Below are 16,098 nucleotides of genomic sequence, written 5' to 3'. Positions count from 1 at the left end.
TCAGGGAGTGCTGATTTACTGCAGTTGAGGATCTCAACAAATTCCACTTTAAATGAATTGTCATAAAGGTTGCAGTATTTCAAACAGTGTGGTTTTACTGGGAGGGGTGGCGGGGGCAGAGGAGGGAGGGGTGAACTGACTGCATAGCCTATCGAGTAGGGGATTTATGTATTCTCATTACTTAGGAGTTATCTGGAATACTTTATTGATGAGTTTGTGCTGGATGATGCATAATTACCAGAGGTTAAGGAAGACTGAAAAACAGCCATTAAAAAGTCAATGAAAATTGTGATGAAAAAGAGTTTTTGTACTTTGCTCAACTTCTAATGTGATATTAAAGCCGCTCCCTTCAGGCAGGTGGAGAGATAAGCTATTTTCAATATCTCTTATCACAATTTGAAAGCCACAGGAAAAATTGATATTGCACTGGAGGCACCAAAAGGACAGAGTGAAGAGAGGTCTTTGTTCTGCCAGGTGCAGAAATGCCATTTTCCTAAGAAGGAAACCCTTCCCACAGGCTTTGTGGCAGAATTTATTTTGTTACTGTGGAAGAGCTTTCATTTGGAAATGCTGTCGCTGTGTACCCTGTTTGTGTTCCTGTATGAGAAACTAGTAACCACAGCCTGAACCTCTGATTAATCAGCTGAGGCAAGTGTTGGGTCAGCTGTGGGAGCACAAGTGAAGGTAATTCAGCTGTGCTCCTGGACGGGTGGAGCCTGACTCCACCTCTCCTAGACTTCATTTAAGGGCTGACCACCACTAAGGTAGTATCTCTGTTGGAGATTGCTCCTTTGTGGAGATTGGGTGACCAGCCTCAGCATTTTCCAGCTAGACTGAAGGCATCAACATTAGTGAGTTTTTCATATAGGTAATCTTTGGCTATCTATTTCCACCATTCTTGTATTATTTTCTACCTTATAGTTCGCATCTCAAAAAACAGCTGTAGTGCCAAGGTAAGATAAAGAGGAACCTCCCTGGCTGGGGAAAAGGCTGCTGAAAATGTGTTTTGATAGTGATTTTCTGTTTTACAGTCTGGTCTGTCTTCTGTTGCCTTCTTTGAAGACAGAATTGAAACAGGTCCCCAGATCTCAAAAAGTTTGGTCAACATGACATAGAAAGATCTAATTCCTTGGGCCATTGAGCAAAGAGACTGTGATGAAAATCATGTACTGAAAAAAGAGAAGTTCTATTGTGCTTCACTTTGTGTAATCTTTGTCATTCCCTCAAAGGAAAGGTGTATTTTATTGTGAAGACTATTTAATAGAGACTGAAATACATCCACTTCCCTTGTTACCTATGTATCACCTACACAGTCTGCTCAGCCTCCTCGTTGCTTATTGGCCAGATGCTTGCATGTAGAAAACATGTTTGGAAGGAGGATGAACAAGGAAAAAGCAGCCTTGTTAATGATTTCTAGAAAGCTGTTCCCTCCCTATGGGCCATTGGGAAAAAAAAATATGAATAGGTCAGTAACTGTCAGCCAGAATGACTGTATCTTTTCTTAGACTTTTGGATACATCAGTTTTGTAGATAAGTCAGCTGCCTGTAACTGTATCTTTTAGAGAGTGCATCACTATCAGCTGACTTTTTGTCTTCTAGCTTCATAATCCTTTGAAAATTTCTTCTTTAGTTACCCAACTTTTCATATTAAAAATCAGTAAGGAAAACACAGCTTACATTCACGTTTCTGTTAAAAGACAGTTAATTTAAACTACTTCCTATTGGGGACTTGACTATGAAGTATATTGTGTATCTCAGTGTTGTGTTGTTGTTTCCTTCTGGGTATGAGACAGTGCAGATCTGGTTAATAGATCATGTGTAATGAAAATGATCCCAGTACTTTATGTTCATTAGTCTCTCAGTGTGATCTTTAATAAAAATGAATTTGACTAGATCATGTGCAAATAGAACAACTGGAGTTACAAACTGTGTAAATATACACGTTTTAAAAGGGGGTCATCATTTAAAAACTATTTGAGTAAATGGCAGAGAATAATGCATGATTGAAGTCCATGTCAATAATAGTAATTATTAGTTTACACAAAATGAACTTTTAATCACTGCCTTAGATATCACTTTACTCGCCAATGTTATGAAGTTATTGTTAATTCACCTTTCAGAGCCAGAATTCAGGCAAAGTTTACCTTTTGAGTGTAGACATGGAAGTAGCCCATTCATCTCAGAGGGAGTAGTCAATGACATTAAATATATGCACACTGTACATGAGTTGATGACATGGTGTTAAAAGCCTAGTATAACTGAAGAAAACTGAGTTCTTTACACATTATGGGTAATAATGATGTAATAGTCTTGGTGGCAGTAGGCACATTGGCTGGGGCTATACAGCTGTTCCATGCTGCACATATAATTGAGAGGTGAAAAGGATAAACACCTCAGATCACAGAAATCTGGTGAAATTTTGCTGTCTGGCTTTCATAACAAAAATACTATTTACTCCCAGGTCTTTCCAGTTGTACCTACCCCCTGCCCAAGTTATTACTTTCACCTTTTCATTTTTCCCCCTACCTGTCTTCCTTTATTGTAATGGAAGCAATATGTCAGCCTTGAAACTTGCCACAATAGAGCCAGATGCAAAGTCCCACATATTGTGTTAGATTTTATTTATGCTGAAGTGAAACACCGTGTAGTGCCTGTAATGCAACACATGTGACATTGTGGGATCCAATCTGTCATGAATCCTAAAAATACCACAGGTCTGCTGGATGGCATTGCTTAAAAAACTTCTCTGAAATGCTACACAGTCTGTTCCCAGGTTCACTGCTATCTTGTTTTCTCTATTCTTCCTTCTCCCACTTAGTTATGACAGCCTGAAACTATAAAAATTTATTCACTGTTAAGCTAAGATTAAATATATTGTTCTTAAAAATTATACAGTTTTGGTAATCTACTTTCTGCCTCTCCTTTACTGGTGACATTACAACAGAAAAGATTCACAATAGCATGCAGCCACACTTGCCATATTATGTACATATGGTTGTTGGTAAGGCCTTCTGCTGTTTTGCCATCTCTGTCTTTCTCTTTTCTGCCTTAAAAAGATACTAATCTACTGCTGGCAACTGATTTCAATACAGAAGAAAATGCCTGATTGCTGCATTCTGTGAAAACTTGATAGAGACGTTGATTAGAAACTGACTGCAAGTAAAAGTAGGACAGCTCTCTTCTGACAGTTCCTAAAAGGAAGGGAGAAGCAAACAACAACCATAAATAGTGGAAAGTGAATCAGCTCAGAGGAACTGATTACTTCAAAGAAAATATATCAGAGAGAGCTTTCATTTGAAAATATGTAATTTCTTCTACTTCAAAATGACACTAAAATCAGTTGACTAACCTTCACTTGAACAGGAAGGTATGTGGGGTACCGTATCTCTGTCAACCAGAAGACACATGCATATTTAATAAAAGCATTGTACAGAGACAAGCTGTTCTCAGTTCACACTGAGAAGTTCATGTCTCAAGATTTGAAATTATGGGAATTATAGATAACAGGTTAAAAATAGCATCTAATTACAAGCACATACACCATAATGGCATTTCAGTTTAAAGGCAGTAGAAATATCTAAGAGACAAAATATTAATTTGCTGTTTAAGAAGCTCTCTTTCTGTAATCAAGCCTATTCTAGGCAGAATACACTCTAGCCAGCAAAAATAAAGTAATGCATGCTTTAAGATACACAGCATGTTTCATACATAGAAGACAAAGCTTTGCTATTAGATTGAGACTTTGTGAATGACCTGAAGTGCAAGTTAAAAGTAATTTAGATGATAAACAGTACAGTTACTCAACACTCAATATCACCAGTAATCACTTTAAAAATCACTCTGCTTCTCTGCAGTTTTCTGAGTAACAGTATTTCCTTCTTCCCATAACTCAAATTCCTCTGGGAAATGGTGTCTTTATAGAAAGCAGTGATTAGCAGCAATGCTAAAGCAGGCTTGAAGTTTTGGAGGAGGGAGTAGATACAAAAACTGAGCTTGTGTGAAATGTGGATTGCGCACAAAGTCAAACAGGCTAAAATAAGTATATGTTAAATGTGGACTAATGTATAAAATGTCTTTAGTTTGTATTCTTAGGCTTGTTAATGCAGAAGCTAAAAGGCCAGGATATTAACATGTAAACATCTGTCACTCTTTGCAGAAAATACTTAGCATCCTCTGAATTTCAAAAGGTCAGCTTCTTAACTTTCTGTTTATAGAGATGAGTGGAAATTCTCACTTGCTGAAATGTGACTACTACAATGACAACAGCATTTTCCCCAATTTACTTTATAGCTCAAGACTGTGCCTCATCTTGCTGCTCCACAGTAAGTCCCTCAGCTGTGGCAGATCATACAAACTGGTGCTGCCCTGAATCTGGTACAGGCTGCACTGCTGTTCTGCAGGTACACTGGTCATCTGGAAGCTCTCAGCAATTTGGAGAGCCTTGTTTTTAGTCTGTCACTCCCCTGTGCTTAGAGAAACTCATTTTGGAGCCTTCAGCCAGCCACTTCCCCCAGGAGTGGGATCAGGGCACTGCTTACAGCTTGGGAGAAATAGGAACAGAATTGACCTTTACCTCAGGATTATAGCTGCCCAGGTTTTTGCTTTTCTTTATAAATTCATCTTTCTGTTCTTTTTTTCTTCATAATCTTGTTGCCTACAGCCTCTCTCCTCTCAAATCTTTGTTCTTCATTATCCCCCAAAAGCTGCCTGCAATCCAAGAAGCAGTTAAGACACAAGAAAACAGAACCAGGAGGGCAAAAAACTTGCCTGGCTGTAAGCAGGGCGGGCAAATCTATGCAGGGCTATAATTGACACAGCTATAGGATGCCTAGATGTTACTTGACATTGTGCCCAAATGTCTTACAAGTTCTGTCAGTGATCTGTTCACCACATAGAGGAAAACCACTTTTAGAAGCTTCTTTTGCATTGCATTTGTGCAAGGCATTACTATGGGACTGTGATCTGCACTAGCATATAAGTGATGGAGACCTGAACTGCCAGCAGGGTGTTGGGATATGTTTGGCTTGGTACATAAAAGCATGCACACAAGTGTCTGGAGCACGTAGGCAAAGCAACACCACACCCAATATGAGTTTTGGGTTCCTAAGAACTGTCTGAAAGGGTACACTTTATTTCATCTTTTTAACTTATAGGTTATTCTTATATCAGTTAGGCTTTGCTTTGGCATTTTTGGTTTTGTTCCCCCTCTTTGCATTCATCTCCTGACTGTTTTGCTAGCTCAGTGATTTTGCAATTTATTTTCCAGTGAGAAAGCAAAGATCCACAAGTACAGGCCATAACTGAATTAGATAGAAATAATATGACAGATATTGATGCCCTTTTCACTATAAAAAATCTTTGAGAGTAGAGACAGTTGGACAGGAAGACAGTAAGCACAAGGCCTCATGGAAGGGCATAAGGGAAAGTGTTTTTATAAGATAAGCTGGTGAAACCGAAGGAGAGAAACAGTTCCAGTTAAACACAAATGAAGCAATAACTTCCCAGTGTCCTCTGGCAACAAGTCAATTCAGAGATCAGTTTAAAAAAGTATTACCTGTTCAATGCACAGAAAATGATAATGGTAATATGCTCTGCTGTACTTACTGCTGGTTACTGTGATGGGGGTTTCACTGCAAGACAGCTTTAAAAAACTTACCAAGCTACCAAATCCTTTCCGCTCAGTTTGCTCACCTTCAGTTATTTATTCTTTTTTTTTTCTTTTTTTTTTTTTTTTTCCCTAAATCTTTTTTCACCTTAATTTGATCTGTCTTGTTTCTGACACCATGCTGGAGCTATTCTGTCCAGTTAATGAGAAGTCACTCAGTTTTGAAGACACCTTACAGAAGTTTTGGTCAAGCCATTGGCACCTGGGGATCTGTTGTTCCTTTTCTTTCTTGGGAGAACAGTTAGAATGTGTTCAGACTTTATTTTGATATTATTCAATAGAAAATGCTCTTACTAACTGATGTCTGAAGAAGATGGGAGTGCTCATGGGTATTCTACCCATGCAACACAAGAAGATACTAAATTGTCATGGGCTGAAACACAGAGATTAGTACTGAGATTTGTTGGAGTGATGATCTCCTAGCCTTGTACGTGCTCTGTTTGTGGTAGTTCTCCACTGCATGGAACTAGACTCAATAAAGTCCCTGTGTGTACTATACTAAGCATATAATGAACAGAAGGAAAACAGAAATGACTCTTGTGATCATTCTTCTAAGGGAAAGACATTTCCTTTTCTATTAAGTGTTGCAATTTAGTCTTTCTAATTTATTTATTACCATCTATTCATGATTTCTTAGTCACAGAAAATAGTATTGCTTCATTACAAGAACACGTTTTTAAGGAATAGTGAATCACATTAATTTCAAGAGTGTCTCCATTAATCCCTGGAATTGTATCAAGGATGAATTTGGCCAAAAGCATTTTGGGAAAGCTGCAAGCGTCTACTGTATTGCATCTATCTCCACAAAGAAAGAAGAAAAACAATAGGAAATCTACTGATTTGCTATACCTTTTCAGGCTTAAGTGGTACAATAGAGTGTTATTTCCTACATTTATTTTGTTAGGGTGTCTTGTCTGTCTTCTCTTAGGGGCTGAATGAAAGCTGAATGTGGATCTTTTGTTTTGAATGATTGACAGAGTGTAAGGTTAGACAAGTCTATTTAGAGACCATCATAACCCCAACATAAGGGATCTTGAAAAATATACAGACTTTGTAATGGTGCATAACTCTCTTTCCCCTGAGTACTATCCTATTCCAGTCATTGCTGACAGAGGAAAGAACGATCAAAATAACAAGGTTCAAAATAAACCTCTGGAAATTCTTACAACATGAAAGTACTATTCTTCAAAATCTTGGACTGAGGAAAGCACAATATGTGTGCAGTAAAATGTTTAGAGGGAAAGTATAAAAGAAAGCAAACCCTAGCATTAAAGAGAAGAAAGCTGTAAGAAACACTTTGAATGAACATATGGGAGAATGTGACTCAGAGGTAGGGCAAATGTCAAAGATAATTATTGCCTTTTCAGGTCATATACAATTTTTCAAAATACTTGTGCAATAGAAGCCCAGTTGTGAGCAGAATCTTTTCCAAAATGTGAGATAAAAAGTGGTAAGTACCATTGCCTGGTATATTTTGAGTCTTTAAAATGCTTTTACTTCACATCAACAAATTAACTATGATCTAATAACCACAGTGAACTACATCTCATTTATGATAGCATGTATAAAACCAGTGTTTACTAGGAAAGATGGAACAGAAGGGAAGTAGCAGTGCCTGAGTACAACTATGAATCACAGCAATGCTCACAGGAATAAAGGTGGCAGACATGAAACAGTCAGATCTCATAAGAGCAAGGAAAACAGTGAGGCTTGCTTAATATTTTCTACCTCAGTATCTCAGCTAGGATGGGTTTTAACAATCTCAGAAACAAAACAGTGGTAGTGGTGAGTAGAAGGGTCTTACCCATGTGGATTAATTATATTCCAGGTCAACTTTGTGCATGGAAATAAAGAGAAGAAACACTTAGAACTGATTCAGATCGGTCAGAGACAAGTAAAAAGTAATGAAAGTATTCCAGAGGTATTATTTAATTAGTTTTAAGGGAATACAAGTATCGTGCTTATAATTTTCATCAGCAAATACACCACCTGCTACAAATAGAAACAAAGATCTCAGTATAGTTCGTCCTTATCAACTTCACTATAAGCCAAGAGCAGTTTGTATTGATGACTCTAAGTTTACCCAGATTATCAAGCCATTATTTCAGATTATTTCTATTATGTCAGTTGAATTTAGTTCATACCCAAGACCCTTTTCTTTGTCCCCCAAATATCCTGTCACCTTCTAATCTAATGTAGATCAATCTACTGTGCCTGCTGTTGGTGTACATGGAGAAAAGTGTAATTCCATTTATGCTGCAAATAATATTCCATTACTGAAGAGATTTCTATTATGTATATCTTTACTGTGCCTAACAGATCAGGGATGCTCTGAAAGTAATGCCTTCTGTTCTGTTATGCTGGCCTATGATGTCAGAGGCAGATGTTGGTGCTATGGCGCCAGAGGTTGAAACTTCCTGACAATATTCCATTACATTTTGTCACTTTATGGCAGATGAAGACCAAAAAGGGGATGTTAGCACAGTGAAGTGGTATGTGGTTCATTTCAGCACTGATGTGAAACACAAACCATATTCTGGCCAATCATGCACATCTGCCATACCACAAAATGCCACTTGATAATCTCATCTGAGTGATTCAGTGGATTTTGAACAGGGAATTGTGTATGAAGCTGAACATTGGCTTCAGTGTATTGGAAATGATGGTGGCAACATAGAAATACCACGAAGTGGGTCTCACATATACATGTTTTCAGGACCTATTGAACCAATATGAGGCTGAAGGTGACAATTTATTGGATCACATATCATCATTAGTGGTGTCACCAGTATGAGTTGGAGTGAAAACAGTGAAAATAATAATAATAAAAAAGTACAAGCTACAGCCCTCAGTGGGTAAAGTGATGTGCGCTGTTTTCTTTCTGGAATAGGAAAGGGATAATCCTTCTAGATTTCTTTGAACCCAGAAAAACCATCAGCTCTAACCACTGCACTGGGACACTGCCTAATCTGATGGCTCAAACTTCCAGAGGCAGGCCAGAGAAGAAGACAGTTTTTCTCTTGCAACACAATATTGCCAGACTACATACCAGTTGGAAGACCGGCGAGCACAGTGACAATCCTGACTGGAGTGTCCTACCACATCCATTGTACAGTCTGTATTTGGCACCTTCTGACTTCCATCTGTTCAGGTCGGTGAAAGATGGACTGAGTGCACAATGCTTTCTTACCAGCAATGACATCATAGTAGCTGTGGAACAGTGGGCCACCTCCACTGGTGCAGATTTTTACAAACGTGGCATGCAGGCTCCTGTCATCCCCCTACAGGCTTGGGGAAGTGTGGCTGGAAAGCTGCCTGATGGAAAGGGACCTTGGTGTTCTAATGGACAGTCGGCTGAATATCAGCCAGCACTGTGCCCAGGTGGCCAAGGCCAGTGGCTGGTATCAGGAATGGTGTGGTAAACAGGACTAGGGAAGTCATTCTGCCCTTGTACTTGGCATTGGTGAGGCCTCACCTCGAGTACTGTGTTCAGTTTTGTGCAACTCAGTACAAAAAGGACATGGAGGTAATGGAGCAGGTCCAGAGAAGGGTAACGAGGCTTGTGAAGGTCTTGGAAAATCAACCCTCTGAGGAGAGGCTGAGGAAGCTGGGGCTGTTTAGTCTGGGGAAAAGGGGGCTGAGGGGAGAACTTATTGCTCTTTTCCAGAATCTGAAGGGTGCTTACAGTGAGAGCAGAGTAAGTTTCTTCTCACTGGTGACAGGATGAGGGGAAATGGCCTCAAGTTATGCCAAGGTAAGTTTAGGTTGGATGTTAGAAAACAACTCTTTATAGAAAGGGTAGTTAAACACTGGAATAGGCTCCCTTGGAAAGTGGATGAGTCACCATCCCTGGATGTGTTTAAGAACTGTTTGGCTGTGGTGCTTAGAGATATGATTTAGTAGAGGGTTGTTAGAGTTTGGGTACTATGGTTAGGCTAAGGTTGGACTTGATCTTTGAGGTCTTTTCCAACCTGAGTAATTCTATGATCACTGGTGAAAATTCACAGCTAAAGATGGTGAGTGTGTTAAAATACAGTGTTTTTTAGCTGAGAATCTGCTTTATTGAATAGTGTTATTGTGTTCTTTATATCTCCTGTAATTTCCATGGAATTAAAAAGGAGACATCACTTTCAGAGTAGTCTATGTACTTGAAGGAATGAAAACACAGGGAGGTACTTATTAAGTAGCATCAACATTTCTTTCTTATAATTCTTCATTACTGCAAAAACAAAATAACAACAACACAAGAAGATATATTTCTATATAGAAACTAATTCTTATTATCAGTAAAAAATTATAGTTTCCAAATTCTGCTTTTGCATTAGGATTATTAATGAACCAACTTTTTCACAGAATAGTGTATCTTCCAAGAAGCTTCACAATTTTAACTTATTTTTTAACCTATCTTATTGTCCGTGAAATAAAACTAAATGAGATAGAGTAATTCATGTAGTAAAAAAAAATGTATAAAAGCAAATAGCAGTAGGAGATTATACTTCTGAACTTAAAAATAATAATAATAATATTACAGAAAAGCTTGTATAGTGTTGCATGTTTGTACAAAGCTGTCTTAAGAAATAAGATTTTATGTTGTTAAGCTTCAGGCAGTGCTTGTTTGCTATTATAAATCAGATTACTTTAGCAATCAACACATACAATCATGAGTTATGCTAAAAATAGAGATGATGCTCATTTGAATATATAAATGAAAGCACTCATCATCAAATTCAGCTCTTCTCTTTCATGTCTCCACTATAGAAGTAGTTTGATCTGAATATCTGAAATACTCCTTTGCCTGTTTTCTTGTGAAGTCATTTATGAATTTTTAAAATGGGAACTAAGACTTAATCCTTAGACAGAACGCACTCAACAGCAAGTAATTAATTAGGTACTAGTTAGCAAACAATTTTCTGCCTCCATTTTCAACTGCTCTCTCATGAAGTATCCTTCTGTATTACTCCTGCATGAAAATCTGAACTCAGTTACGTCTTTGACTGCAATACAGCTTCAGCAGATATATTTGCATATACACATAGAGGTTCTCCTATATCCAGCCTTACAACATCATAATTTTGTGCTGTACAATGAGTCTGTATGCTATCATAGAATAGTTTTCTGAAGACCAAGCAGCAGGACTGTTTGAGGTGCTGAGAATATAAGCAGATGTTAGTTTCATAGAATTGTACTGATAATGGAAATAACAGAGCATAATCTATTTATATATGTAGACTTTTCATGTAATCATTATTTTAATTGTATCAAAATATCAAGTGGCTTTTCTATAAATCTGTGAGAAGAACAGAAATCTTATTTAGCAGTCAGGACATGTCACATCAGTCAAGATATCAGATCCCTCTATGAGAAAATGTATTTTAAACACTCTCCTGGATCAATTTTTTAAGTTAATTTCATTCCACAGTTGCCCTTTCTAAATGACTTTCAAATGACTGCATTGTTTAACTTCAATTTCAATAACTACTGCCTCACTAAATAACACTTCTTCGGTGACACGCATGAACTCTCATTACCCTCATCTGGAATGACTTCCCATGGATTCACTCATTTCACTATCTTAAGAAATGTCCATAAAAAGGGTCTACTTGACTGCTGTTTGGAAACCTGATGTCCAGCATGTGAGGTATAAAGAGAATAGGATTCTGTCCTAACTCCATGCCCTCCTGCCCATTGGAATTGAGTGGTTATGTAGGCAGGGATGTTAATGCATACATTCAACTTGCCCAACAGTTCACATCTGTCAGCTTGGACATGACTTTAGTTCTGGGTGGTACTCTTCAAAGTCTTAGTAAGGTTCAGAGAAGCTGGCATGTTACTACATCATCTTTCTGTTATATAGTTACTAAAAGCATTGAAACAAATCCCATGCAAAACAAAACAAGCTACATTAGAACAATATGCAGTGAGAAGTCCAGTTTTAGGCACCTTGATTCTAAAATGTCTTGGTCTTACACTTTTTATGCCTGTAGGTAACCTGTATCAGTTGATCACAGTATGGGCTGCTTGACAGGCTATGAATATGCCTGCGTTCATAGAACTCCAGTGAGTATCAGTCATTATTGACACCATCTGTTTACTCCAGGGCTAACATTTTCAATCTGTTCTGGTTAAAGGTAAATGTAGAAGTGGCATTCAAATAGCTGTGGTGGAAGAAAGAAATTTTGCTTGCATAGAGAGAATGTTCTTTTTGGCATCTTTTTTCATACATTATGCAAACATCATATAAGGGGTCCAGCAGCCTTAAAAGTAAAATAGCTTCTCAAAGAAGAAATGAAACAGAAGGGTCTATTAATTTTTGGCACAGTGATTGAATGTTTGACTTCCTGTAATCAAAGGTGTTGTTCTTGTTGAAATAAAAATATACATTGAAATGTCCCAATAAACAGACAGTTGTATTTTCTTTTTGAGAAATAAGAAATGAAATTTCATGGGAAATGAAATTTTAATATAAAGTGTGATGTGTATTTCAATAATGTTAATTATTAGCTGACAGATTTTATGAGGAAGAACATACGTGAGTAGCTTATTTAAAGAAGGAAAGTAAAGAGTACAAGGAATCAGTCAACTATGATACATGATTATATTCAATGTAATGTTGCATGTTACTGACTGTTCTATGATAGTTGAGCAATAATTACCCAAAACTGCTTCAAATCATTTACCAACTGCCTATAATTTGTAGCTTGAGATGTATGAGACTTGCAAAGTTAGGGAAAAAAAAAAAAAAAGAAAAACAATAAAACAACACAGACTGAAACTGGAAGAACCATAGACTTTTCAGTGTTCCTTTGTTGCCTTATTTAATGATGAAAAAAATGTACATGAGCATGTACGTGCCAAAACGAGATAGAGTTCTTCATTTCCTTTGCATTCCTGAATTTTAGTTTGTTTTTCACATAATTCCAAATGACAGAAATTTCATTTGTAAGCTGATAAATAGCCAATGAATGCACATGCTTTTATTTCCTGTTTTCTTTATAATGGTGTCACTGAAATGTCTCAGAAAAAAAAGGACTGGAACTTGCAGAGTGCTGGATGATAAACGTACGCTGTTCAGTTGGGTCAGAAGGATGATCTGTCTTTTAAATTGCAGCATAGAATAAAGGCATGCAGGATTGAATAAGCATTGAAAGCATTTGGGGCATGGTAGCACACAGCTCTATACAAGATAATTTTCTTGACAACAAAGTACATATGATTTTGGATACCAGAGTTCAGCTCCCAGCTTGATCAGTCGCTTAATCAATCGGCTGTGCACACCACGATGACTTGATTACACTCTGGCCAGCAGGTTTCAGAGAGTTACTAAGTGTTCAGTGCTCAGTAAGCATTCCAGAAAACAGTGTTCAGAGAGAATTATTTGTTGAGTAAGCTTATCATTAACATTCATGTTTCAATCATTTTATTTTTTTTTTAACTACCTTAAATCAGTTTTTGTTTGTTTGTTTGTTTTTCCTGCCTGTATTTTCTTAACTGGCTATGCTATTAATTAAATAACTTATCAGAAATCCATCCATTGTCCCCCCTTTTTTCCCATTCACTTCCTCTTTATTTAGCAGGTATTTTTTTAAAAGCATATTGTACTCTCTGCTACAACAGGTGTGGTGTTGTCAGTGTTACATGTTTGGCATTCCTAAGTGTATTTCTGTCTCCTTTCCAACTTCTTACTGGTCAAAAGTCATTCAAAATAAAAGTAAGTACTTTTTAAAATTGCTCTTTCATTGCTACTTCCTGTATAATTAGCATAGCATGATATTTTTTTCTCACATAACCTTAGATTATAGTTCCAAATTTTACTTGACTATTAGTTATTTATATTAAAATTATTTACTATGCTGATCCTGCTCTCTGGCTTTGTAGTCCTCTTGGTGTAAACAAAGTCTCCATTCTACCTACTCAAATGAAAAGCCAAAGCTTCTGTTCTTCAACAGAGATAGTAGCCCAATGTATAGCAAAATTAATGTTTTATATATTCTTTCACTGCTTAAGAAAACATGAAGAATTATTTAAAAGAATTGGATTGAAATACATGAATTTACTTTCTCTTTAGAACACACTGAAGGCATCAGACCCCCAACTATCACTGCAAATATAATCTGTGAAGTGTGAAGGCAATAGTGTTCATAAACATAATGTTGTTATTTTCATTCTTTTTCCTGATGTGTCAGATAATTAATGGCATGCCATTCACAATAATTTTCTGAAACAGAATAAATTAACCTACTTAGCTTGGATCAGAAATAGTTCCCAAAAATAGGACACCAAAATCAGCGTCCAGTTCGTACTGGCTTCATTTTTCTTTCTCAAAAATTTATAAGAATAAATAGATAAAATTCACTTTTTGGATGTCATCAAAATCAAAATCAATTTATCGTTATTAAATATTGAAATGTCTAGGACTTAACAAAAGTAAAACAGAAATGAAGAATCTGTAGTTCCGTTTGAAATACTTCCATATACTTTCAAAAGTAAAATAATTGTAGGGACTATCAGAGCTCAGAATCATAATGTTAACTTAAAACAAAAAAATAAATGGAGTTCGAAATTCATGTAGTAAACTGTACTGGAATGTACAATTATGCCATGTGTGGCCAGAAGTATGTGAAATAAAAGATAATATAAATGGAAAAAATGTGGAAATAAACAAATTATTTATTTATTTATTTATTCAGGTACAAGAATAAAATTATTGATCTTTCTTTCTGCAAATTATCTTGAAAAAAATAGAATCACAGAATCATAAAATCGTCAAGGTCACAAAGAGACTTCCAAGATGATTCAGTTCAACCATCCACCTACCACCAATACTTTCCCCACTAAACCATGTCCCTCAGTATCATAATAGTAATTACAATTTAATAGTAATCCTAACAGTAATCACAAGAAGTATAAGGAAATTTAGAGTCACCAAAAACAATGTTATGGATGAAGTGGTAAAATGACTCCTTCCCCACTTTGTACCCTCTACAAGTTATTTTATTTTGTTGAGACATTTATGTTTTCTTGAGCTAGCCAATAGTTTTATGTGGTGCAAAGCGAAATGATACTTTTTCACTTTGTAGAAGAAATATCTATCCATCTTTATCTGTTCTTCTTACGTCACTATGATCATTTCACCTCTTCTATCTTTATTTCCTTCTACCTTTTGGCTCCAGAATTGTGTTTGCTATCCTCAAAAGCTTTTCAGCCATTACAAATCGAACTGGTAGAGAAGAGAACAGTATAGGAAAGCTGAGTGATGACAGCTGTGCGCAGGGAGTACTTTAATCTTGTCATGTAGAATATATGATATTATTGCCACTTACAATCTCAAGGAGTAGTTCTTGTTGGAACTCAATATACTTTACTGTAATTGTACACTCCTGAAATAACCTGAGGAATTTCCCTCTCCCTTTCTTCTGCTTATCAGACAGATGAAAATTAGCCAATATTAGCACAACTTTCTCATTCAACTATTTAGAATCACAGAATAATAGAACATTTCAAGTTGGAAGGAACTCATATAGGAATCATCAACTACAACTCTTGGCTGTACATAGAAATACTCAAATATCTAACTAGATGTTTGAGAACAGCAACCAAACATTCCTCCAACTCCGGCAGCTTAAGGCTGTGCCAACTGACCAGGGCAGGCTGTTCCAGGGCCTCACCACCGTCTGGTGAAAAATCTTAACTCCCAACCTGATCTCTCCAATGCAACTCCATGCATTAAACTAACCAGCACATCTTCAAAAACAGATATTAGAGAGTGCTCACAGGACCCATTATATCTGCTATGATGGCAATCAGGAGCAGGGAAACTTGGCTAAGCTACTCATCAAAATAGAGCTTACAGTGCTTCATTAGCAAACACATCTGTGGTTGTGGGAGGACATGTGTCCATGGCTTCAGCTAAACAGAATTAAGCAAGAAGCTTGCACTGATTCTTTAAACTGTTCAGCAGCACAATCTAGGACGCCTCTGTTTTGCAGGACAGCCTGTTAGAAGCAGATGTAAGAGTCTGAAGCTTTGGTTCACTTTATATTTCTCTACTGTCTCTTATTACAGGTGTCTAGCCCCTACTTGACATACTGCTAAATTTAAATATGTGTATCAGATATGAATAACCAATGTAGAATAGGATATGCCACTTACCTAATTAAGGGTAGGAACAGATTGCCTTAAAAAAACAACACACATCTTACAGAGGCTGAGAGTTGTCAAATGCAGCACCTGCAGTAAATGGAAAGAGATGTCATTTTTTCTGTTGATATAGGTCTCAGTTTATCTCTTCTTCTTACAGTTTTATTACTGTTCTTTCTCCACGTTAAGGTATTTAATGTCACTGAGACAAAATCTGGCATCTTTCTCCAAACAACTGCTCAAATTGGATGTCATTCTAAGCTTCCAAACACTGTAAAAGATATTAGATGGTCTGT

The 16,098-nt window shown here is 36.9% G+C and overlaps 1 long non-coding RNA gene across 9 annotated transcripts in view; it reads right to left on the bottom strand.

Annotated features, from left to right (window-relative positions):
* Positions 1 to 16,098, bottom strand: part of LOC107321661 — a 114,275-nt gene that overhangs the window by 36,269 nt on the left and 61,908 nt on the right. For 6 of the 9 annotated variants that reach the window (XR_004309151.1, XR_004309158.1, XR_004309150.1 and 3 more), the window contains exon 2: positions 15,815 to 15,892. This is a non-coding gene — a long non-coding RNA (uncharacterized LOC107321661). Of the gene's footprint in view, positions 1 to 8,714; positions 8,872 to 15,814; positions 15,893 to 16,098 lie in introns of those variants that run through there. The other 3 variants (XR_004309153.1, XR_004309152.1, XR_004309155.1) reach the window with 1 other exon arrangement.

Source organism: Coturnix japonica, chromosome 1, assembly GCF_001577835.2.
Source record: "Coturnix japonica isolate 7356 chromosome 1, Coturnix japonica 2.1, whole genome shotgun sequence".
In the NCBI taxonomy this organism is placed as follows: Eukaryota; Metazoa; Chordata; class Aves; order Galliformes; family Phasianidae; genus Coturnix; species Coturnix japonica.
Note: the sequence above shows the minus strand (reverse complement) of the source record. Positions and strands in the feature narration are given on the sequence as shown.